This window comes from Trachemys scripta, chromosome 9 (genome assembly GCF_013100865.1).
Source record: "Trachemys scripta elegans isolate TJP31775 chromosome 9, CAS_Tse_1.0, whole genome shotgun sequence".
In the NCBI taxonomy this organism is placed as follows: Eukaryota; Metazoa; Chordata; order Testudines; family Emydidae; genus Trachemys; species Trachemys scripta.
The window spans coordinates 60,369,280-60,393,338 of NC_048306.1; the positions used below are offsets into that span (position 1 = coordinate 60,369,280).

General features: G+C 40.7%; 1 protein-coding gene across 3 annotated transcripts in view; it reads right to left on the reverse strand.

Moving 5' to 3' along the window:
• The window catches only part of LOC117883293 (glypican-5-like), a 622,483-nt gene that overhangs the window by 470,747 nt on the left and 127,677 nt on the right, over positions 1-24,059 (reverse strand). The window lies entirely within an intron of this gene.

Genomic DNA, 24,059 nt, shown 5'->3' on the forward strand with positions numbered 1-24,059 from the left:
TGTCTTGCTGTTATGTGACAGTAAAGCAAGCTGGTAGGATTGCTTTATGATGAAATGCACTGCAATTGTAAGAACCTTGTTCTACAATAATTGCTTTACCATGCAGTATAAGCAATTTTATAATATTTGCATTTAATAAGAGGGAATATTCTTGTTCACTAATTCATAGTATCTTTGTTTTCACACTTCGCTCTCAGTCTTGTCATTCAGCAGTCTGTATCATTATCAGAATCAGTGACGAAGCTTTATAATATTAAGTGAAAAAAAACAAGTTGACAGTAAGAATCACTTAAATGATCAAATATTTCAGTCAATAGAGACTCCCATCTTAGACCACATCTTCACTTCTCAAATATTACCATATTGATATGACTTGACAATTAACTCAAGAACTCTATGCCATGTGACTAATACACTCCTTGATACATAACCATTGGCTAGTGCACGGATCAGCAACCTTTGGCACATGGCCCGCCAGAGTAAGTACCCTGGCGGGCCGGGCCGGGCCAGGCCAGGCCGGTTTGTTTACCTGCCACGTCCGCAGGTTCGGCCGATCACGGCTCCCACTGGCCGCGGTTCGCCACTCCAGGCCAATGGGGACTGCAGGAAGCGGGGCGGGCCAAGGGATGTGCTGGCGGCCACTTCCTGCTAGCCCCATTGGCCTGGAGTGGTGAACCTCAGCCAGTGGGAGCCATGATTGGCTGATCCTGTGGACGTGGCAGGTAAACAAACCGGCCCGGCCCGCCAGGGTGCTTATCCTGGCGAGCCGCGTGCCAAAGGTTGCCGATCCCTGGGCTAGTGTTTAAATTGCTTCCCACCTCACATAATCTAGCTGCTACCCCCATAGAACTATTGAAATCATGCATCGAAAAGACAGAAAAACAAGCCATTTACATCCCTCTAAAGACTATTCAGGTTTATAAAACATATACTTGTAATGATTTGGACTTTTGACGTGGAAAGTGAATATGTACTAGAATGAAGATTAAATTAGAACATAAGAACAGCCATACTGGGTTAGACCAAAGGTCCATCTTGCCCAGTATCCTGTCTTCTGACAGTGGCCAATGCCAGGTGCCCCAGAGGGAATGATTAGAACGGGTAATCATTAAGCAGTCCATCCCCTGCTCCCATTCCCAGTTTCTGGCGAACAGAGGCTAGGGACACCATCCCTGCCCATCCTGGCTAACAGCCATTGATGGACCTATCCTCCATGAATTTATCTAGTTCTTTTTGGAACCCTGTTATAGTCTTGGCCTTCACAACATCCTCTGGCAAGGAGTTCCACAGGTTGACTGTGCATTGTGTGAAGAAATACTTGCTTTTGTTTGTTTTAAACCTAATGCCTATTAATTTCATTTGGTTACCCCTAGTTCTTGTGTTATGAGAAGGAGTAAATAAAATTTCCTTATTTACTTTCTCCACACTAGTCATGATTTTATAGTCCTTTATCATATCCCCCCCCCTTATTCATCTCTTTTCCAAGCTGAAAAGTCCCAGTCTTATTAATCTCTCCTCATATGGAAGCTGTTCCATATTCCTAATCATTGTTGTTACCCTTTTCTGAACCTTTTCCAATTCCAATATATCTTTTTTGAGATAGAGCACCCACATCTGCATAAGTATTCAAGATGTGGGCATACCATGGATTTATATAGAGGTAATATAATATTTTCTGCCTTATTATCTATCCCTTTCTTAATTATTCCCAGCATTCTGTTCCCTTTTTTGACTGATGCTGCTCATTGAGTGGATGTTTTCAGAGAACTATCCACAATGACTCCAAGGCCTGGTCTACACTAGGGGGGCAGCTACGTGAACAACATAGCTGAAGTCGACGTACTTAGATCTACTTACCGCAGTGTCTTTACTACGGTGAGTTGACTGCTGCAGCTCCCTTGTTGACTCTGCCTGTGCCTCTCACTGAGCTGGAGTACAGGAGTCGACGGGAGAGTGCTCGGGGATCAATTTATTGCATCTAGACTAGATGCAATAAATCAATCCCCGCTGGATGGATCGCTGCCCACCAATCCGGCTGGTAGTGAAGACATACCACTCAGAAAGAGATCTTGGGGTAACAGCTAATTTAGACTCCATTATTTTATATATATATAGTTGAGATTATGTTTTCTAATGTGCATTATTTTGCATTTATCAACATTGAATTTCATCTGCCATTTTGTTGCCCAATCACCAGGTTTTGCGAAATCCCTTTGTAGCTCTGCACAGTCTGCTTTGAACTTAACAATCTTGAGTAGTTTTGTATCATCTGCAAGTTTTGCCACCTCCCCCTTGACCCCTTTTTCCAGATCATTTATGAATATGCTGAAAAGTACTGGTCCAAGTACAGATCCCTGGAGGACACCACTATTTACCTCTCTCCACTCTGAAAACTGAATAAAGCTTGGCATATAAAAAACAACCTTGGATAGCCTGGGCAGTAGCTCAAAGAGTGCTTGAGACGTAAACGTTAAAGTTTCTATTTCACAATGACTAGGGTGCTGCTTCTTGCAGAACAACACTTCAGGGGAGGGTTAAAGAATAAAATCAAATCACAAACTGCTCTTAGGGTATGGCTACACTAGGGCAGCGATCGATCCAGCAGGGATCGATTTATTGTTTCCAGTCTAGACATGATAAATTAACCCCCGAGCCCTCTCCCGTCGACTTCTGTACTCCATCGCCGCAAGAGGTGCAGGCGGAGTCGATGGGGGAGCGGCAGCAGTCAACTCACTGCGGTGAAGGCACCATGGTAAGACAATCTAAGTATGTCGACTTCAGCTACGTTATTCACATAGCTGAAGTTGCATAACTTAGATCGCCCCTCCCCCCCCACAATGTAGCTGCACCTACATTACGCCACAGCAGACGAGTAGTGGAGTAATGTAGGTGCAGCTACCACTCTGACAATTACTTTCTCAATATTAACCTCTGTTTGACTTGCCTTTTAGCTGATGCTTGCGAGGGGGATGGGGAAGGGTTTGGGGAGAAGTTTGCTGCACATCACAAACAAGGAAACAAAATTACATCCAATTAAAACAATCTATAGTTGATCTTTTCCCTACATCACTTTACACCTGGGCTGAGGCTCTCGCCTTAACAGGTTTATTGCCTCATCACAGCAGCGCCATGTAGTCTGGCAACATTTGGAACAAACTGCACTTTCTCTTATAGCGGGGCCCAGCAGAGGCGTAGCTGGGATGGCATAGGCCAGGATTAACATGCATTGGCAGAGCTATGTTGAAAAGCTTGCACAGTGCCTTTCCGTATTATGGCTGCCTGTGCTACTACTCCCTCAGTGATTTGATTTGAATGCTCATGACAGCAAAGGGTACTATTTAACTAGGCTGCTAACTCAAGGTGTCCCACAGTACATTGTGTAAATCAGTATTTTAGCCACTATTTTTTAAACCCGGAGAACAACTGCATCAGAATCACTCCAGCCATCTTCATGGTATTACAGCACTTAATACTATGGAAGATTTATTTATTTATTTATTTATAAATCCTAGAACTTAAGAATCCAGCTAGAATTTGGTTTAAAAAGAAAAAGTTCGCTCTCAGGCAGAGCCCTGGTTTGCCAAGTTTCAGCCTGAAGCAGATTTTTACAGCTATGTTACAAAATTCTGCAAATGGGGTTTATAATGGAAATATTGACACAATCTTAACTGTAACATAGTTAACTACATAGCACTGTGCTAATAAAATATATTTTCTTTGCCAAGACACCCCTATTAAATGTTTTTTGTTTGCTTTATTTTATTTTAGAGGAAATCTGAACACTTTTTATTTGACTGAAACCATTCAAAACAAATGTTAATAAAAGAAAAAATGGAAAGCATTAAGGCCCCTTTTTATGTTCTCTTCTATTAATGATATTGATCCTTATATCTGCAGTATGGGGAAAAAAGATTGTTCTCCCACGTCATATCAGCACCCGTAGATTCCCACATTGTCACTTTACATATCTAACCCTTAATCGTGACTTACAACCATTCTCCAAACAGGACTGAATGATTCATGCTTAAGAGCCAATCTAAGACATGTTTACAGTTGAATGAAATAGCACCTTTTTTCCTGCCCCCTCACCACCATAACATACCCTTGGCCTTTCCAACATGAGGAACAAAGGACTGAAACCAAAAATCAAGCATCCAGCACGGACACTTCACAACACAAGTATTGACCCAGCAACCTCTTATGCAAGTGCTTAACTAAGCATGTAAGCAGGTTCATTCAAGTCAAAGGAACTGCTCATGGGCTTAAAATTAAGCACGTTTCTAAGACACTGAATGATCCAGGCCATACCCACTATGCTATCAGATCACAACAATGTTGTTTTAAAAATATCTAGGACTAAGTTGTAGTTTTTGTAGCTCAATCGGTTAAGCCTCTGTTAAAACAATAGTGTATGAAAAATGACAGCAGTAAGTAGAGGGAGATTTTCAAAGTCAGAAAGGGCAAAATGGCATCTAAATCCCATTAAAAGTCAATGGGATTTGAGCATGTAACTCCTCAAATCTCCCCATGAAGCTGCACTTTAAGGGTAAGTTTATGATCAAGGTTAGTAGTGGAATATGTGGACATTGTGCTATGACTATCAAGCTGCTTCTAATGTTCACAGTCTCATTTTTCTGAAACTGATCTTATTTAACATTGAAATTACCATGTTGACTAGAGGCCGCATTGTACAAGGCGCTGTATAGACAGTAAATGACAATGCCTGCCCCAAAGGTCTCAACTAGTAAAATAGCTTTCACCAGCTTTATTGGGACATTAGGTTGTTAGCAGATGACAATACACTTTGTTTCTAATCATTTTATTGTGAAAATTCTGCACTCCATAAAAACAAAAATTAAAATGTAATAAAATAGAAATGTTTCTGACAATGCCACTTGTTTCCTAGTGTGATGGGAAGAAAGTCAATTGTGTAGATAGTACCTCCTGGAAACTGAACTGAAATGTGCCAAGTTCACAATATGAAAAGAATATTTTTGTTCACTTTAGATTTGCAGTGAAGGGCTGTAAGTATATTAATTGGAATTTGATTCAATCACCAAAAAAAAAAAAAAAAAATGAAAACTGTCACTTTTAGGCACTCAACAATCTTGAAGGAAGGAAATCTGCCTGCTTTTTTCCATTGTTATAAAACACTATGAAAGCACTAGATTGGCTGAATAGCCTTAGCCCTCTAATTAAGAATAATGGGGCCTCATGCAGTTGAATGAGTTCTGTAACAATGGACAGTTTCCACTTGGATTGTACAAAGGAAGCAAGCTGACCATCTTGTTTGAAAAGTTTTTAATTATATACTTTTAATGCACTTTGTGGAGTATGTTGTATGACGTTTAAAAATTACTACAAAGCTTTCCCCTTATCTGAAACAGCGGGTGCTCATTTGTGGAGTCTAATAGAAAGTGTTGGAGACATTTATAGATTTGCAAAAGATCATTCTAAGCCTGATCCAAAACTCATTCAAATCAACAGAAAGACGGACACTGTCAGGCTTTGGATCCAGCCCTTTAACAGCAATGTCTATTTCAACACAATTTTACAAGTCGTTTCTATTATGACAAGAGACGACCATGAAGCAAACTCCTGTAATGGAATGCCCCTGAATTTGGGGGACGTTCAAATTGACTCAAATTTCATATTTTGGGCCTCTCTCTCATTCTAAAATATGCAGGGGAAATTAGCTTTATTTTCAGGTTCATTACCTGCCCATTTCAATTTGAGCCCATGTGAAATGTGAAACTCGGGATGTTTTCAGCCAACTTTTGAATTTTAAAACTATATGAGCTCACTGGTGACTATTTAATAAAAGCCAAGCAATGACATCTTCCATGGGGAGAGTTTTGCTCAAGTTGTTTATCATACTCAGAGTGTACTTGACAGTGGGGTTGACGTTGTGTCTGTGATGGCCCAACACAGCTGATCAAACACAGCTCACCTCTGGAAACTTCCCATCTGAACTGCTGGTCTTTTAAAATTAGCTTCTGGAGATCAGCCAAGTCATTACAGATTCCAGACTGTCTCTGCTTGTGCACTGTAAGTATAGAAACTCAATGCTGAGCAGCTGATTATTTTGTATACTAGGGTTCTCTGCTGGTTCTCAGTGCTAATGCACAATAAGAAAGAATGCTTGATGCATGGCACAAAAAAAGAACAAACTTTCACTCAAAGGGACAAGGTGGGTGAGGTAATATCTTTTATGGGGCCAACTTCAGTTGGTGAGAGAGACAAGCTTTCAAGCCACACATTATCCTCACCCACCTTGTCTCTCTAATATCGTGGAACTGCATGGCTGCAACTACACTGCATACGAGGGTGACCAGATGTCCCATTTTTAAAGGGACAGTCCCATATTTAAGCTTTCCCGCAGGTGCCCTGACTTTTTTTTAAAAACAGGCAAATTGTCACGTATTTGCTGTCTCTCCACCCCCAATCAGTTGTGGCAGTCCTGCTGCTGGCTAGATCCCTGCTCGCCAGCTGTCCACCCACCAGCGGTGAGTGGGGGGTCCAGTAGTGGACGATGGGGGTGAGTGTGCAAGACCGGTGGCAGGGTGAAGATGCAGCGCACAAGGCCAGCTGCTCCCCCTGCTGGTCCATTAGCTCAGACCCCTCTGCATGTCAGCTCTCGGCCAGCAGGGCCCCAACCCCCATCCTGTTTCTGGCCGACGCCGGCTGCGTGCAGGGAGCTGTGGTGGCTGGTGAGTGTGGGCAGGCGCCAGGCGGCAGCCAGTTATATATCAACTCTGCTGCCCACCCAGCCTTTTACGTGCTCCCCCTCTCGCTGTCATCTTCCTGCTTTGTCCCTTCACTACCTCCAGCCCTGCTGCTCCTACATATCCCCCCTGCCAGGGCGCGTCCCTCTCCCACAGCTGTGCAGAGAACCAGCCCCTGGTCAGAGTACTCAGCTCACCAACAACCTGGCTGGCAGGCTCCTTCCTTCCTGCTCTCCCTCTGGCTGGGCCGATGCCCTGGGAAAGCCCAAGATCCTCCCACCCGGGGCGCTGGCCAGGAGGATTGAGCCCTGCATGTGCCAAAGCCCTGCACAGGGAAGCCTCTCTGCCCCTCAGCTAAGCTCTGGAGTGGACGCAGGGAAGCTATTTCCAGCCTGTTCAGCCCCAAACCTGCAGGCTCCACGGCAGCCCCCTACTTAGTACCCTCTTCCCCTGCCTGCCCTGGGCTGCTCCATCTCCTAGGCACCCTCCCCTGCTGAACCACCTCTTGGCAGAGTTTGCTGAAGCCCCTGCAGTCAGGTTCCCCTCGCCCTTGTGCACAATGCACCTTTAGGGCTTAATTTCTTCCTGCCTGCGCCATAGTCGGTGGTCAGCAGCAGCCTGGAGGGGTTAGCTGCCTTTTGACACTGTGCGGGCTGGAAGGGATAAGCTGCTTCCAGTCACAGAGTGGGGGGAAAGAGATGAATTCTGCAAAGACACGGGCCAGGTCAGCCCTTTCCCCCCTGCAGTTGGAATCAGCTCCCCTCCCTTCCCTTCCGCACAGTGTTGAAAGGCTGCTGTTGGCCACATATCAGTGTGAACCCTGGCAGAAATCTGGGGAGGATGGCATGTGACTCTGCGTGCCCCCCCACTTGTGGCCTCAGCAGCACTCAGCACCAGGAGAGGCGGGTCCGTCACGGGGGGCCCATTAGCAATAAATACTGCATTCTAGAGTGATGCATTACTTCTGATATAAGGAAATTCACTATTTAAGACATGCAAAGGACCTCACATGGGTCCTCTGCACTGGGGTAGATTCCACACATCAAATACAGTAAGAGTAGGTCTGACTCTGATCTCAAGCCAGCTGTATGCTGGTGTAACTCCATTCACTCTAGTGGCGCTACTACTGATTTATTCCATGGCAAGATCAGAATCAGGTCCGCATATCTCGGGATCTCTGTTTAGTCTTCAAGTACAAAGGGAGCTGTAGGGATTCAGCTGTTTGTGCAGAACACACTTGCCAGTCCTGGAATCTGACAGGGTGGCTGAGGCAGATTCAGGAAATGTGTACCAACCCACCCTTAACTGCAGAGCTAACACCTTCCAGAGAACACCCTAACCTTCTTCTGTGAGTTTCCTGTGGAAGGGGGCAATTGGGCGCTCAGTGACGATGTAAACAAAATATATCATTTACACAAATTGAGCCAGATCCCCATTTGGTATAAATCAGTATTGCACCACTAAAACCAATGGACCTATGGTGATTTACTCAGGCTGGGGATCTGACCCATTGTTGTAATTTCCCATGTTATTTTTAAATTGATATGTCAGTGTTTCAGTGCATGCTGCTCTCCACAACACTAATTCATTGTACGATGCATTAACTGAACAAATGTTTCATTTAAGCAAAGTTATTTTAAAAAAATCCTTTTAACAACCAAGCCATGATATTAACTCTAGTAAGCACATTTAGTAGCCATCAGAAACAAAAATACAAGCAACAACAGAATACAGAAATACTTATAAATCTAAAATGTACATACAGTGTAGCATAAGGAATCAAACGTGACAAATTCAAGTAGCACTGTTATTTGTTTAGCTCTAATATAGTCTCTTAAAGCCACACTAATATTTGGCTTTTTAGCCTTTGACTCCTTGCACTGATTCCAAAGCTGCAAGCTGAAAGAAACCACAATATGTAGAATAGGTGCTTTTGAATTCTTTTAGGTCCTTCAAGCTTTCTCTGTGATCCTTACAAGGTTTGCTAAGTTACAGTACAACATCTAGACATCCTTCAGCAACAGGATTACAAGTCAAAATTTTGTTCTCAATTTTACACAGTGCTTTATACATGCAAGACAAATTCAGTTAATGGAGTTACACCTACAACCCTCTGTTGTCTGGCAAAGAGAATTACTGATAAGAATAAAAGGATGAGCCAACCTCTTGAAGTTTGGATGTTCGATTTGGTTCACAGCAGTGTAGACAAAAATCTATGATTTTTTTGACATTTAAAAAAAATCTTGAGTTTTTAAAATCAGATTATTGTATTTTGTTATTTATATTATAACATGCTTTTCTTTTAAAACAAACATCTTTAAAATTAAATCTGAATTTAATACAAAATATGCTAAGGCCTAAATTTATTATACTCTCTTAAAACATTAAAATAATAAATATTCTGAATTCATGAGTCTTTATCACAACTTTGAGTTAAAGGCTGCTTTTCTACAGAAAGGAAGAATCAGGGGACAAACATGTAACTTTTGTGGTCAAGCTTTATGAATATGGCACAACAGGTCACATACTGTATTAGGGACTGTTTTGTTTTATTAAAATAAATTTTATATGCTGTTATGTGCAAATTCCAGTTGCCATGCTAATGAAGCTTGACACAAATCATGAGCAAAAAGTTAAATATGTAGTAAATAAGCAATATATCATTCATCTTTTCCTAACATAATAAAATTGTACAATTAATAAGAATCTGAAAATATTAAGCTCCATAATTGCTTAAATAAATGTATATAGTTATAGTATATCCTCCTGGGTAGCAAAAAGATGTACCAAATCTAGTGTAAAAGCTCTATTTAGTTGTAAATCAATGATTTAATGGTTATATCAACCAATGAGAATGCATCTTCCTGTAGAAAATAACTGAAGTGCAAATGGAAAAGTTGATTAAAATCAATTATTTAAATTGAGGCTTTTCACTTGGCAATTTAAATCATGATTTAAATCTCCTTGATGTAAATCAGTCTACTTAGGTTCACGGGGGTGTTATCCAAATGAATATGGATAGCTATCGTTTGGAAATCTCAAGAGATCAGGCTCTCACTTGAGACTTCCAGAACTTCTGCTAACAGCAATAAATCTAAAAAAAAAAAAAAAAAAAAATGGAATTTTAATTTCAGGTTTAGCCTGATTTTCTATCTTGAGTGAAGGATGAAAGCTCTTTATTCACGTTAAATCGTCATGTATGTTATTAGTTTTACACTGGCAGGCCATATGGACCATGTGGATGTAGTTGCTCTTGATGAAGCTGACAGCAGAAACAATTAACATATGTAAAGAACAGGGTTATATCAGCAATCTTGTGGCAGCAAAATGCCCATAAGGCAGGAAATTCAAGTTGCAAGTGTGCTCCCAAAGCCCTCAGGCCAATAGGAACTGCGAACACTCAGCCCTCTCCCACTTCCCCCCCTCACCCTCCACAAGAGGAAGGCCCTTACGTTGCTCTCTAGTGACCCCCTCTGGCATATACTGAATGGAGCTAAGAGACTCTAAGGGTATGTGTACACTGCAATTAAACACCTGTGGCCAGCCCAGGTCAGTTGACTTGGGCTCGCAGGGCTCAGGCTGCGGAGCTGTAAAATTGTGATCTTGGGTTAGAACCAGTGCTCTGGGATCATGTGAGGAGTGAGTCTCAGAGGCTGGGCTCCAGTACAAGCCCTAACATCTACATTGTGATTTTATAGCCACACAGCCCTAGCCCTGCAAATCCAAGTCAGCCAGCACACGCCAGCTGCGGCTGCTTAATTGCTGCGTAGACATACCCTGATGGGTGCTACATCCACACCTCTTTTGCTGCCGGGAAAGTGAACACAACTCAGGTCACTTAAGTGGGGAAAATGGGGACTCCAATGAGATAGGAGAGAAAAAATGTAGAGAAATCATATCCTCATTTTTCTTTATTTAAAACAAGTTTAGTTATCAGCCTGAATTTTCTAATAGCCATAAACTAGGGGCTGTAAGCCCAATGGCTAGATCCTCAGCTAGTGTAAATTAGCGTCGTTCTACTGAAACCACTGGAACTGTGTAGTTTACAGCACTGAGGATATGGCCTAATACTTCTAATAGTTTGAAAAAGCAATTTTTTTTTTTTTTAAACAAGAGGTCAGCATTTCCCTTGGACAATGCATAGTTACAAGTCTCTTTTCAAAGGTCACAAGTTTGGAAATGGATATTCTGGTATATGACAATCTTCCCATATATCTCGATTTGCCATTCTTTTACACCAGTTTTACATCAGTGCAACTACACTGTAATGATTACAATGGAATTTCACCGCCATAGATCAAAGTGTGGCAGAGTGCAGAATCCAGCCCTCACGTACGTCCACACTGTAGTCCGAGCTCGGGATTAATAGAACTCAAGTTAGCAGACCTTGGGTGTGTTAACCCTGAGTGCCTACACTCATTTGTAACCCCAGGTTAGGAATTGTTGACCCCTCAGTCCCAACCTGGGACTCCAGTGTCTACACTGCATTATGCGGGCCTGAGTCTCACCATTCACATCCCAGACTTCCTAATGCCTTTTGTTAGTGGTGCAGTGTAGGAAAACTTGACTGTCCATGAAACCTGACTATCTAGAGGACAAAGACAATTGGCCTGTGGGATTGTAGAATAATTCTGGAGGAATCCCAGACCATGAGTCCAGTGGGACTGCATCTATGCTGCAAAGCAACAAGGCTAGAATCCTAGGTCCTAGATTGACTCAGGCTCGGATCCTCCACCCCCATGGGGTCCAGGGACGTTGGGTCTGAGCCCTGCGTTAGTGCAATTTATGTGTAGGTGGAAGGGGGGTTAGGCTTGAGCCTGTGTTCGAACCATGGGCTTACAATGCAGTGCAGACATACTTTGAGAGTACAAGGAAAACAGTAGTTAATGGGCAGTTTATCCTGTTATTCATCTTTTAATTTACAGTCAGTTCAGCTATTTATCCAGGATACTGATGGTCTGATTCTTTTCACACACTTGACTAAATGAGGAGTAATTTTAATTAAGTCAATAGTTAAACTGGTATAAATTCATTTGAACGGAGATCAGAATCAGGCCAAATTTAATGATATACATGACTTTATTCTAGCTGTAAAATCAATTCATTTGAATACATTCTCTACAACTAGTTTATTTTTTATTCTTTTTATGTTTGTGGATGTTTGGTCTGGGCATTTAAAAGGACACTATTGCTTCCCTCAGGGATGGGCAACTGGTGACCGCATCTGACCCCCAGATCATTTTATTTGGCTCCATACAGTACCAACTTGCTCCTACCAAACAGGTCATTACCATATTGGGAGTCTCTAGCTGCTTCAGAAGGAGCAAAGCTAAAGCCAAAATATATTAGCATCAGCTAGCAAAAGGGATTAAATGGAGGCAAAACACTTTGAAGTTATGCCAAGAGAGTGTCTTCTGTACTTTAATGGCAGCCATACCCTGCATAGACAGACAAAGCCAGGGTGTGACAGCTGCCCATAAACATATCTATTGCACAAAACAGCAGTCCAGTGCTCAATCACCAGGAGCTAATAAACCTATACAGCAGACCATCTTGTATGACTCAATTACAGACAACCTGGGGGGGGAAAAAACATTGCATTTATAGGTAATACCATTAACTGCTCTAGGATTCCATCTTTAGTCCCTGTGATGAAATGGCCGATATTGCTCTTCATAAGAGCACATCAGAATGTGGTAGCTCCTTTCAATAGACATCGGCCCTTGGATTCTTGAGTCTGGGCAACCTGTGCTCAGGACACCACCAAGGGATGGAAGTTTTACAGTGCTTAATACTAAATAAAATAAATAAAGCTACTCCTATGTTCCCTTTACCTTGCAGTTGGTCCCCAGCCTAAGTTAGACTAGCCCTGAGGCTGCAGTGACTTATAACCAGCTGCCCAAGGTCTTTAAAAGTTCTGGCAACCAGAGATAGTCAGAGCACAGACACACCCTGTCCCCTTTCCTTAGGAATGTCCCTTGCACCAGCAGCTGGGTGTGGGGACACTGCTACAGTGGCTCTATGATACCTGATGATTCCCCAGTGAATGCCCAGGCTCTTCAGCTGAAATGAGTTTCCAGCAGAATTGTAAGGAGACTGATTTTCAATAGGAGTTGGATACCAAACTCCATTAGGCAACTGAAAAGCCCAGTTTAGGCATATATATCTCCATGTATGTTTGGATATGGGGACACACAAATCTCTTTTTCAGAGTCAGTCAATCTGCAGGTTTTCTTCAACTCTAACTTTAATTGTGGGTTTAATATGAAATCAAACAAATGGTGCTGGGATGAAAAACACATGGTTCAATTTTTGGTGAAACTGACAAACATTTGAAACAATTAATGCTAGATTATTTTGTTTTTTCTGTATTTGATGCTGGCACATAACAGTGACAGAAGCGATATCACCCAGCCAAAGACAGATCCATCACCTTCCAGGTTGGCAGCACAATGAGAAACAATTGGCTAGACATATAGATATAGGAGGCACTCGTGTTACAAAAACAATTTAGATCCAGATATATAGCTTCTTTGGTGCTGGCTTAGCCATTTCACGTGAAATTGAATGGTAATTTCTGCAGTCCATATTTTGGAAATATTTCTGCACTGCTGCATATAGTCATCATAATACATCATTGCCAATCTTAGGAGTCCTCTTGCTTGACGATTAACAAAACAGCAATATACAATGAAGTCACTATTGGCTGAAAAAATATTAATCAAAGACACAGTCAAGGGAGACCCGCACGTACTTCAGTGCCAAGCTGCGTCTGCCAGTGTTCTTTGCTATGTCTTGATCATCATTTCTAAAGAAAACACTGGATGGAAGAGTTTATCCAAAAACTCCTCTCCAAGATTATGCGCTTAGGACAATTGGCTACAGAGCTTTTTAAAGCTTTTGTTTTTTAAACTGTTCACTATTTAGCCAATCTTCATTCTTCTGATAAATACAAACACTGACCAAGACTGCTTATCTAAACAATTAAATCGGAATTATATTATTTTGCTACAAGGCATTTCTATATAATTGTATATTATTCTTATATGCTGTAATTGGAGATGGTAATTGTTTATTCCTTTTAAAGTGAGCAGATTAGAGTCCAACTAGTTTATGTGAGTGGTGAAAAGGCTCGAGTCCAGATGTGGTGTAACCTTTAATGACACTAGTGTGCTTCTGCTGACAGAAAAATAAAACAAATAGTTCTCCTATTGCAGTAGGAGTCAGAGGGACTTCTAATGCTTCAATGGGACAATGAGCTAGATGAACCAAAAGCCTTGAGGACTGTGCAGCTATCCGTATTATTTCATCAATCAAAATATTTCTAACATCAGTCACATGGTCTAAACCAGCTGAATTTGAGCCTGGTAGCTACTATTTTATGCTCTCAGCTCATTAGTATTAACCAAAGCTGGGCAAGTGCATTCAAATAAAAACTACGAATGTGCTTCAACGGTATTTGCGAGCACTATTATTTACTCCTTGAGAATGTCTGTGTTAGGAAAATATGTTCTCAAGAATGTGCAGGGAAAGGAAAATGCTGTAAATACGTATGTGCACACAAATAATCCTGTATATATGTATTCAGAGGTATCGGTTTCTGTTCATGTGGCTAGTATGGAAGTTCTTTGTGGGTTTGGTAGCCATTCAAGTCAGGAAGCAGACACAATACCATTTGATTTAGCTGATCGACCACACAACATGGATAGCAAATACTTGAAGCAACAACCGCAGTGAGTAATCTGTGAGCTATCCACTGGCTGAAATACATTTACACAAATCATTTGTCAAATAACTTTGATGAGCAAATCTGTAACAATCAAAGTCTGTTTGCAGATAAATTAATTAACAGGCAGAATGCATTGAATAGACAGGTTGCTGAAAAAGTTCACCTAGCTCCATATGTAGTAAAATTTTTTGTTTGTATTTTATATAATTTAAAATAAAGAATAAAAATAATAATGTAGCATGTATTAAATGTATTGGTGTATAATTTGATCATATCCTGCCAGCCACCCTTTTTGAATAACAGAAAGGAATGGCCTAATGGGCCAATGGGTAAAAATACATCAGCCAGAATCTGTGTCTGGACTGATTTCAAAGCACTAACAGACCTTTGAGGGTCACCAATTTGTTGTGGATTTACCATTTTAAAATAAGTATAAAAGAATGCCATAATTGTTTTCTTTTGCATTGCAATTTGTTGTTTCTGTTCAAAATATTCTGTGTAAATTAATTCTGTTTTGTATGTGAACGAGGAATATATGTGTTAAAAAAATAAGTGTAAAGGCCATCACTGAACCAGATGTACGAGGGAAGAATCGGAGACAGACGCAAGGGTGCCAGGAGGCTGCAATACACCCCTATTGAAATGTCAGAGGGCTGCAAATTAAGGACTCTAACAATAAAACAGGCACCTATCAATGGAACTAAAATAACTGTAATCAAAACTAGCATAAAATAACTCCTAAAAAAATAAATAAAAAAGAATAAAAAAGAAAACAAGCACTCAAACAATTATTAATTACAACATGATGGTGCAAAACTCATTAGTCCAAATAGTGTGTGTTGTAATTAAATGCACATGCTAATTGTTGTATCTTCAATAAATGAAAAAGATCCTGTATGCTTCTTATAAGCATAACACATACTTGGTGGAGATCAGTTTGTTTCAGGATTTAAACCCTGAGGGTTTGGACTCCACTATGAGGCATGGAGGATGGCGCAAAGCACTGTTGTACAGAGAGTTGTTCAGGGACTGGGGGGTGGTCAAACGATCAATTTGTTTTTATTTTAAGGCATGTCCATTATGAGAAAACAGTATGAAAATAAAATTTCATCAAATAGATTGAAAGAGAACCAGTTTAGGGTCTCTGAACAGACTAATGAGTTGAACCTTCACTGGGTTTTGTCTCTCTGCCACCATCAATAAAAGGGAACTGAGGGAGGGACACTGCTATCCTTCCCTTTTTGCCATCATATGGGAGCATGAGGTGGCACATTTTCAGAGATAGGAAAAAGAACAGGAGTACTTGTGGCACCTTAGAGACTAACAAATTTATTAGAGCATAAGCTTTCGTGGACTACAGCCCACTTCTGTAGCATAAAGCTTATGCTCTAATAAATTTGTTAGTCTCTAAGGTGCCACAAGTACTCCTGTTCTTTTTGCGGATACAGACTAACACGGCTGCTACTCTGAAACCAGAGATAGGAAAGATTTTGCAAAGGGCAGCATTTGAGCTAACTGGACCCTGAGACTAAAACTATATGAACAGATGCATGTTTGCATGGGGAACTGAAGAAAGTGTCCATTGACATTTTTAGAAATACACATTCTGCTAAAAAAAAAAAAAATTATATATATATATATATATATATATATATATGCAACAACCTACAGAATATTTTAAAAAATAAAAGTAAAAATTAGCCCAAGACAATTTTACTCCATGGGATTAGACCAGCACATTGTTCCCAGTCACTCTTTAAATCAGGTCCTGGATAAGGTTCTAGGTAGGGTCGGTCATAATATTTAAAAATTAGTTAGAAAGATTAAGTCCTTGATCCAACAATGGAATGAATTTCATTGCGTTAGATCAGGCCTTAGAAGAACTAAATCTGCCCTGACTGCTCTTCTTGAAGGTCACGGTGTTTTGAAGTTAGAATGGGTTGTTGTGTCATCACATCGGAGATGGCTTGATGGTGAATTTAAATATCTACAGCTATAATTCATTTGAGTGAACACAGCTTTGCACAGTTTTCCCATTGTTTTTCTAGACTCTAACAGTCTGACTATTAAACTCTAACACACCTTTAAGAACTTTACTTAGTTGCTGCCAAAAAACTTTCCAAAGGTGCAGCTCTAAGGGATTTCCATTTGGTGAGAAACCCAAGGGGAGAGCTAGATTTGAGGATACAGGAGACCAACAGAAGTTGGTCCAATAAAAGATATTACTTCACCCACCTTGTCTTTCTATACAGTATACACATACAGAGTTTTTAAAATATTTCGAAGACATAGCATGGAGCCTTCACCCCTGAACCTTTGTAGATATTTGCCAGTACAATATGGACACACATTGAAGACCAGATGTAGTTTGGTCATTCATCCTAGTTCTTTGAAATGTGCATAATAAAATAAATCACAACCATTTTTTTGTTTTGCCTCTTTTGTGCATCCCTAATTGTTTGTATTGTAATCTCACTTCACAACCCCAACCACTGTCCGGGCCACACTGTGCTAGGCCCTTCACAGAGTACAAGTCAGTCCCTGCTCTGAAGTGCTTACAATCTCTATAGACAAGTGCATTATCAAAGTCCACAATGGTTAATCATGAGGTCTGTAGTGCAACAGAGGGAACTAATAGAGATTCTGGGCCTAATTCTGTTCCAACTTCACCGGGAGTTACATAAATGTAAATACGAGCAGAAACAGACTCATTATCTTCAAAGGGCCATATATAGGTAGCCCCACCTATAATCACTCAAGTGTGTCCAGGAGCAGGCAATTTGTAATAACTGAGCTACAACTTAAAGATACAAGTACAGTTAAGGGGTAGTATACTAGAAAAATGTGATAAGCTGGGAATGCACCAAGTAGTAGGTAAAATGTAAACATATTATGACACTATCGCACCATACTATTCTGAAGGTGGGCAATATTCCAAAAACAGGGGGGAAATGCCCGAAATTGCTTATGCAGCTTTCATTCAAATGAAAACTATGGAGAAAGTAAAAATTATGCTAACTACACACAGTGCCAGGTACTAATAGTGGACAGGAAAAGATGCTACCACTCAAGAGAGAGCTCAAAGGCACTGCAAATTTGACACATTTGGGCTTGGAGAGCGAGCAAGCTGGGATTTCCAGAGGCACTGTAAAGTGCTCTCTGTTGTCAGATTCACAGAAGGTGCAAATGGTTGCAAATGGGTAAAAGGAGAAGTAGTGGGTCTAAATTATACCTCTAGAGTCTTTTAGTATCTGAACACATCCTCTACCACAATATTGAGTAATCTTTATATAATTGCTGTCTGACACATTGCGGCATGACATATTTGTGTATTTTCTGGCAGGGAAATACTTTACAGCTGCCAGTAACTTTGGGGCAAAGCAGAAAGTGAGGTATTTTATTTGTATACCTCTGGTGTATTGTAAGCTTTTAAGAAGGGAATGGCAAGTATTTTAAAAGGTTATAGTTGGTTAAAAATGATTTTCTTCTTGTAAAGCCCATCAAGGCAAAGCAGGAATTTGATCTGCTCAGATATAAGACTTTCTAAATACTTCTGGGAACTTTTTCATTAAGAGAGTAGCAACCTGACATGAGTCTCTAGAGAAAGACTTTTCTTGACCCTCTGATTAGACAGTTCAACTGGCAGTAGGAAAACTAATACGTTTGCTTCAGAAGGTCATGAACTGTTTCATGATTTCCAGCTGAATTGGTTAGGTCATTGACCTGTTCCTAAAATCTAAGAGAAAAATAATAACCACCCGAGACAGTACTAAGTTTAACCAAACTAAAGGATTTTTTTAAAGTGGTTTTTGAGCTATTGTTTATTTCCCGAAGTAGAAATATGCCAAATATTTTTGAGTCCTGTTTGAGTACTGGGGCCATGATGGGGATGGACGATAAAAAAACCCCACAACTTAAAAACAAAACAAAACAAAAAATTAAGTGCACATTTATCAACAACTTTAAGCTGAAGAAAACAGCCTCTTATGTACGGAACAGCAATAATGCAACCCTGTGTGCTCCACAATGGAGAGTTTCTAACCCAGAACTGCCAGCTGTCTTGGAAACTGAACTCCCTGTGCCCACATGCCAAGATTCCAGCTCTCAGTTGCAAGAGGAAAAAGGATCATTATTCACCATGGCAGCTAGACACTGAATGGCAGTTTTCACAATCACTGTGTTCCTCATCTCTTCAAAAGTGTGGACCACAAACACTTTTGGATCATTTCTCCTGGTTCTGAATTGGTTAATATGAAGTGGACGCTCCCTATTGAGAGTTCACTACATTCACCCACCCACATTTCTCAGAACTTGTTTGCTATCAAACTACCACAGGAAAGTTAAAAGGAATTTCCAGCACCAGCAGGTTTCTCTGCTTTACAAAACAGCAGGTATCCATTAATTTTGTTTTCAGTCAGCCCTAAGGACTTGATCCAGTGGCCACTGAAGTCAATGGAAAGACTCCCTTTGACTTAAATGGGTGTTGGATCAGGTCCATCATGAATATGGGAAAGCATGGCTGGTTTTGCTTTTTAAAAGCTTGACATGTTCACAAGCCTAGGGAGAACTTAATTAAACTCAGTAGAGAGATTAAAAGTTGAACGACGTTGCAGATAAATTTAACATGTTTTTCTATGTGGTTCTTTCTTATGGTAAAGATTTCCTTCTTAATTCATCTTCCCAACTCCCTTTGAGTAAAACGACTGGCATGTGTTCAGCATATGGAACTGCACTGGCAGAGGTACAGGTGTTGGTGATTTTATAGTTAGCCAGATGTTTTGGGGAAATCAGCTACAGTTATTCCACAGAGAGACTGCACAGTCCATTAGTGCTAATAAATCAATAACCCTATAGTTCTCTATTGTAAATTTTGCCTATATATGTATGTATTGAGAGAGATGAGTTTAGAGTAGGTTTTCCAATCTCACTGACTACTGGAGGATAGCACAGGACAAGAGCAACAATAACACAGTCAAAAACAATTATAGGGTTTTTCTCAGACACACAAAATAACTTCCAACATTTTAAAATAATAAAATCATCACAACAGCATGCTACAAACTTCTGTCACAAGCCAGGACCCCAGTGAAGCCAGCAGGGTTCCACAAGGTCACAGAAGTTTGCCTAAAGGCAAGAAGTTGCAAGATCGAGGCCTATGCTCATTCATTTGTCATATACTTAAGCAACAGTCTGTTGTTATTGATGCCACAGTTGAGTAACTGATCACCACAGCGGATGAATTTTGAAAGAGCAGTGGGAGAGGAGCGTAAGGAAAAGCTTTGCCAATGTTTTGATATACAAAACTGGCTTTTGATTAATTATTGTTTCACTTTTCCCTGCCAAAAACAAACTCACAGGGTTTAGGTCTAAGCGAGTTGATTCATGCTCCATCATGACGAATTAGATCAGTTGAGACATTCTCATTGGTAGTCCTTAGATTTGTCCATCTAGAGTCTAGCAGCAAGGCAATATCAGTGGATGGTTCTTAACGCTGGAATTTTCCCATTAGTCCAATAGAGCTCAAGCTTGTTGACCTCCTGGGTATGCTGAAATGCTATCTATTTATTCAGGCTTCTGGCTGAAGGGCCAGCGTAAAGGGGAGCAGGAGGTTCTTTTGTTTGGGGAGGCTTTTGAGTTCTCCTGAGATACCACCGAGTCAATGATGTGTTTTCATTTAAGTAGCTTTACTACGTACATTCATTCTAGAGAATGTGATAGACATTTCTGATACAGACGTAGTAGTGCAGGACTGTTCTCCCAGAACTGGGCACAAAGGGGACCCTTCCTGTGTGTTACCTCTTCATTCCTAGGTGAAAAGCTGTATTGTGTGTGTAGGTGGGGGCAGAGTGGGAGTCAGCTGTTTCTATGATACCCACCCCTCCTCCCCATGATACTCCCCCACCTCCACCCCAAGACCTCTCCAGGAGCAGGAGAACTGAATGAAGTCTGAGGGGGAAGCACAGCAGAGAATCCAGAGGGAAGATAATTCAACCTGAGACTACTTGTTCTTAGCCCCCATTCTGCACTGTGGAAAGCCCCTGTATAAGAAGCCCCACAGGCAGCCATCACCACACTGGCATGTACAGCATTCTAGGCAATAGCATGAGATCCCTCCATTTGCATTACATTGAAGAGACTTTTTATTAGACAGATCCTGAAGCTCTCAGCTTCTCCAGTTGCAGCATAGCATTTATACACAAACTGATTTTCTGGTGCCTCCTCCAAACTCTCCCACGCTCCTATCTCCAGGTTCCATGCAGGCTGGGTAAGGGGCATCACCGAACCTACTTCTCTGTCTTCCTCTGGACTCTGGGAAGGTTGAACAACCTTTATAAGGGAAAACCTCATGGATTTTTCCTTCCTCCCAGCCTCTTCCCACAGAAAGGAGTGATTCTCCACTTCTCAATAAAGGTTTTCTATTCTTTTTTTGTTTTATTATATTTTTAAGGTCCTGATTCAGCAAGGTACTTCAGCATGCGCCTAACTTCACTGGGACTCTTCATGTGCTTAAAGTTAGACGTGTGCTTAAGTACCTCACTGAATCTGGGTCTAAAGAAAGATAAGCAGCAGATAAGCTACCAAAGCTACCGCTACCAAAGCTATCTGGGGCATAATTTTCCTCTCCCTCTTTCTCAAGCTGTTATAGAAGTCCCCCATGCATTTCGTCTCTATTACTTAGAAGTATTTTGCAGATCACATCCTATATTTGGTTTGTTTAGTTTAGTTGTGGGTTACCAGAGATAGAGACTCAATTATAGAAATATTATTATACTCCTATGAATTGAGGCTATATCAAATATACCTGTCACAGCAGAGGCTTTAATATGTAAGTTTTAAAGTCTCTCATTTGTATGCAGTTTTTATGTTCATGTTTAATGTTTTCTGTTCACTTAATCAACAAATCTAATGAAAAATAAGAGTTGCTGATAAATCAATTCGACAATAGAAGCAAATTAGACATTTTGTTCCAGTAGACTTCCAACATGAATTATTGAACTGAAGGGTGATTTACTGCAAAAAGAGAATCCTGTATTCTATTTACAGTTCAGAACTTATTTTGCAGGTAGCTTTAATGAGACTTAAGCTAATGAGTATTCATAAATAATGCTCCAATTCCACAATCTGATCTTGGCAAGTGGGCCCTTAGGGTATGTCTAGACAGAGAAGAAACCCATGGCAGACCCGGGTCAGCTGACTTAGACTCACAGGCTCTGGTTCCAGGGGCTAAAAATTGCTGTGTAGATGTTTGGGCTCACACAGGATCCCGAGCTCTGGGACACGGTGAGAGTGGAGGATCTCAGAGCTCAGGCTCCAGCCTGGGTCTGAATGTTTAAACAGCAATTTTTAGCCCCACAGCCTGAGCCCTGTGAACCCGAGTCAGTTGACCTGGGCCAGCCGCAGTCATACCATGGGCCTTTTATCCCAGTGTAGATGTACCCTAATTGTCCTAACGAGTCAGTAGCACTCCATATAGGAAGAGGGATTGGTCGACAAGGGTTAGATTAAAGGTTAAGGGCTTGAACAAGCCCCAAAAGTAAATAAATGCATATAGGGCAGCAAAAGAGCAAAGATTTTTAAAATTGGCTGAGAGATTGAACTCAAAACAGATTAACATGCTGAACTGTTGATAGCTAGATTCAGATGATATAACACTCACTGTAAGTAGAACCTTCTTCCACCAGTCGTCCCATTGATCTAAATGGGATGCCCCAATGTAAGGTAGTATTCACAGTGAATAAGAATGAGAGTTGGGTGAAATTGTTTGGATGAAACTTTGGGAGGAAAATGCAGATTCAGTAACACCAAAACATTTTGTGAGTTTGTGTCTGTTTTGCCGAATTGCTTATGTAGAAAAAGTCCAAACACGTCGCTTCAATATTTTTTAAATAAAAAACATTTTGAAATTTCCTTCCATTTTATTAAAGAATAAAGAAAACTATTTTTAAAATGTTGGCAATCAAAACAAAGACAATTTATGTTTTGTTTACCAATATTTCTCTTTTTTTTGTGTCCACCCAACATGAATTTTTCCTTCAAAATTTTGCAATGGCCAGCAAACTAAAATATCAGTTATATGCATTGCTCTAGTGGGGATATTGCGATCTGGTCTGTCGGAGATATCATGGACAGTGTAGACGCAGGGGGTACAATCTACAATGGAATACAAACTGCAAAACCTCTGGTGCTATTCTTAGCAGGTTAGACACTGCTTTTCTCCTATTTATTGGCTTTTGGAGATTTTCCAGAGTTTAGTTTGTGGAGAGATTCCCAAAACAGATTTCTACAAAGATGCTCTGTCTCTATGGAATGCCCTTCATGAATGACCTATTTTACTCACCTGTCTGATGTTATTAGGTGTCCTCATCTGCAAAGAGTTTGGGGATCTTTCAAAACTAGAAGAGAGTTGGAACAGATTTGTGAGAAATATGAGGAGCAGCAGCCTGGCTGAAATGTGACTGATTCATTTACAGGCGGTGTAATGGTGATGTGTTTCATTTTTCACTGATAAACTGCATTTTGATTTTGCCCTCTACTATCCCTGTTCAATAGTGTACATACTTGCACATAAACCACTAGGATACAGTATCTGGCATCTGTGCCAACTCATTTCTTTCTCAGCCAGGAAATAACCTACCACTGAAGTCCAAACTTTCCTGACAGCTCTGAGCTGTGGAGGAATCTTAGTCCATCATCTCTAAGATGTAGATAGCCAAGACATTGTTTCAAACATGCCAACTTTCCAATTTTACATGACAATACAAACATGAACTTCAATGTATGCAGTGATTCAACATGGTAAAGTCTGTCATGGGGAATCACATTTCTTCTCACTGTTATAAGACACAATGATTAATTCTCACTGTGGGATTGCCTGGCAATTACAGATGTCTTTTCAACACTACAGCAACTTCATGGAGAAGAACTTGACTATTCCTTTTTGACCTAACGTTATATTATGTTAAATTGTGTGTAATGTGCAATAAGATGGGTGAACTAGAGTGCCTCGTATTAAATGAGGATATTGATATAATAGGCATCACAGAAACTTGGTGGAATGAGGATAATCAATGGGATACAGTAATACCACGGTACAAAATATACCGGAAGGACAGAACAGGTCGTGCTGGTGTGGGAGTAGCATTATATGTGAAAGAAAGCATAGAATCAAATAAAGTAAAAAATCTTAAATGAATCAAATGGCACCATAGAATCTCTATGGATAGAAATTCCATGCTCTAATAAGAAGAATATAGCCGTAGGGATATATTACACATCACCTGACCAGGATGGTGATACTGACTGAAATGCTCCGGGAGATTAGAGAGGCTATTGAAGTAAAAAACTCAATAATAATAATGGGGGATTTCAATTATCCTCATATTGACTGGGTACTTGTCACCTCAGGACGGGACGCAGAGATAAAGTTTCTTGACATCTTAAAATGACCGCTTCTTGGAGCAGTTGGTCTTGGAACCTACCAGAGGAGAGGCAATTCTTGATTTAGTCCTAAGTGGAGAACAGGATCTGGTCCAAGAGGTGAATATAGCTGGACCGCTTGGTAATAGTGACCATAATATAATTAAATTTAATATCATGGTGGCAGG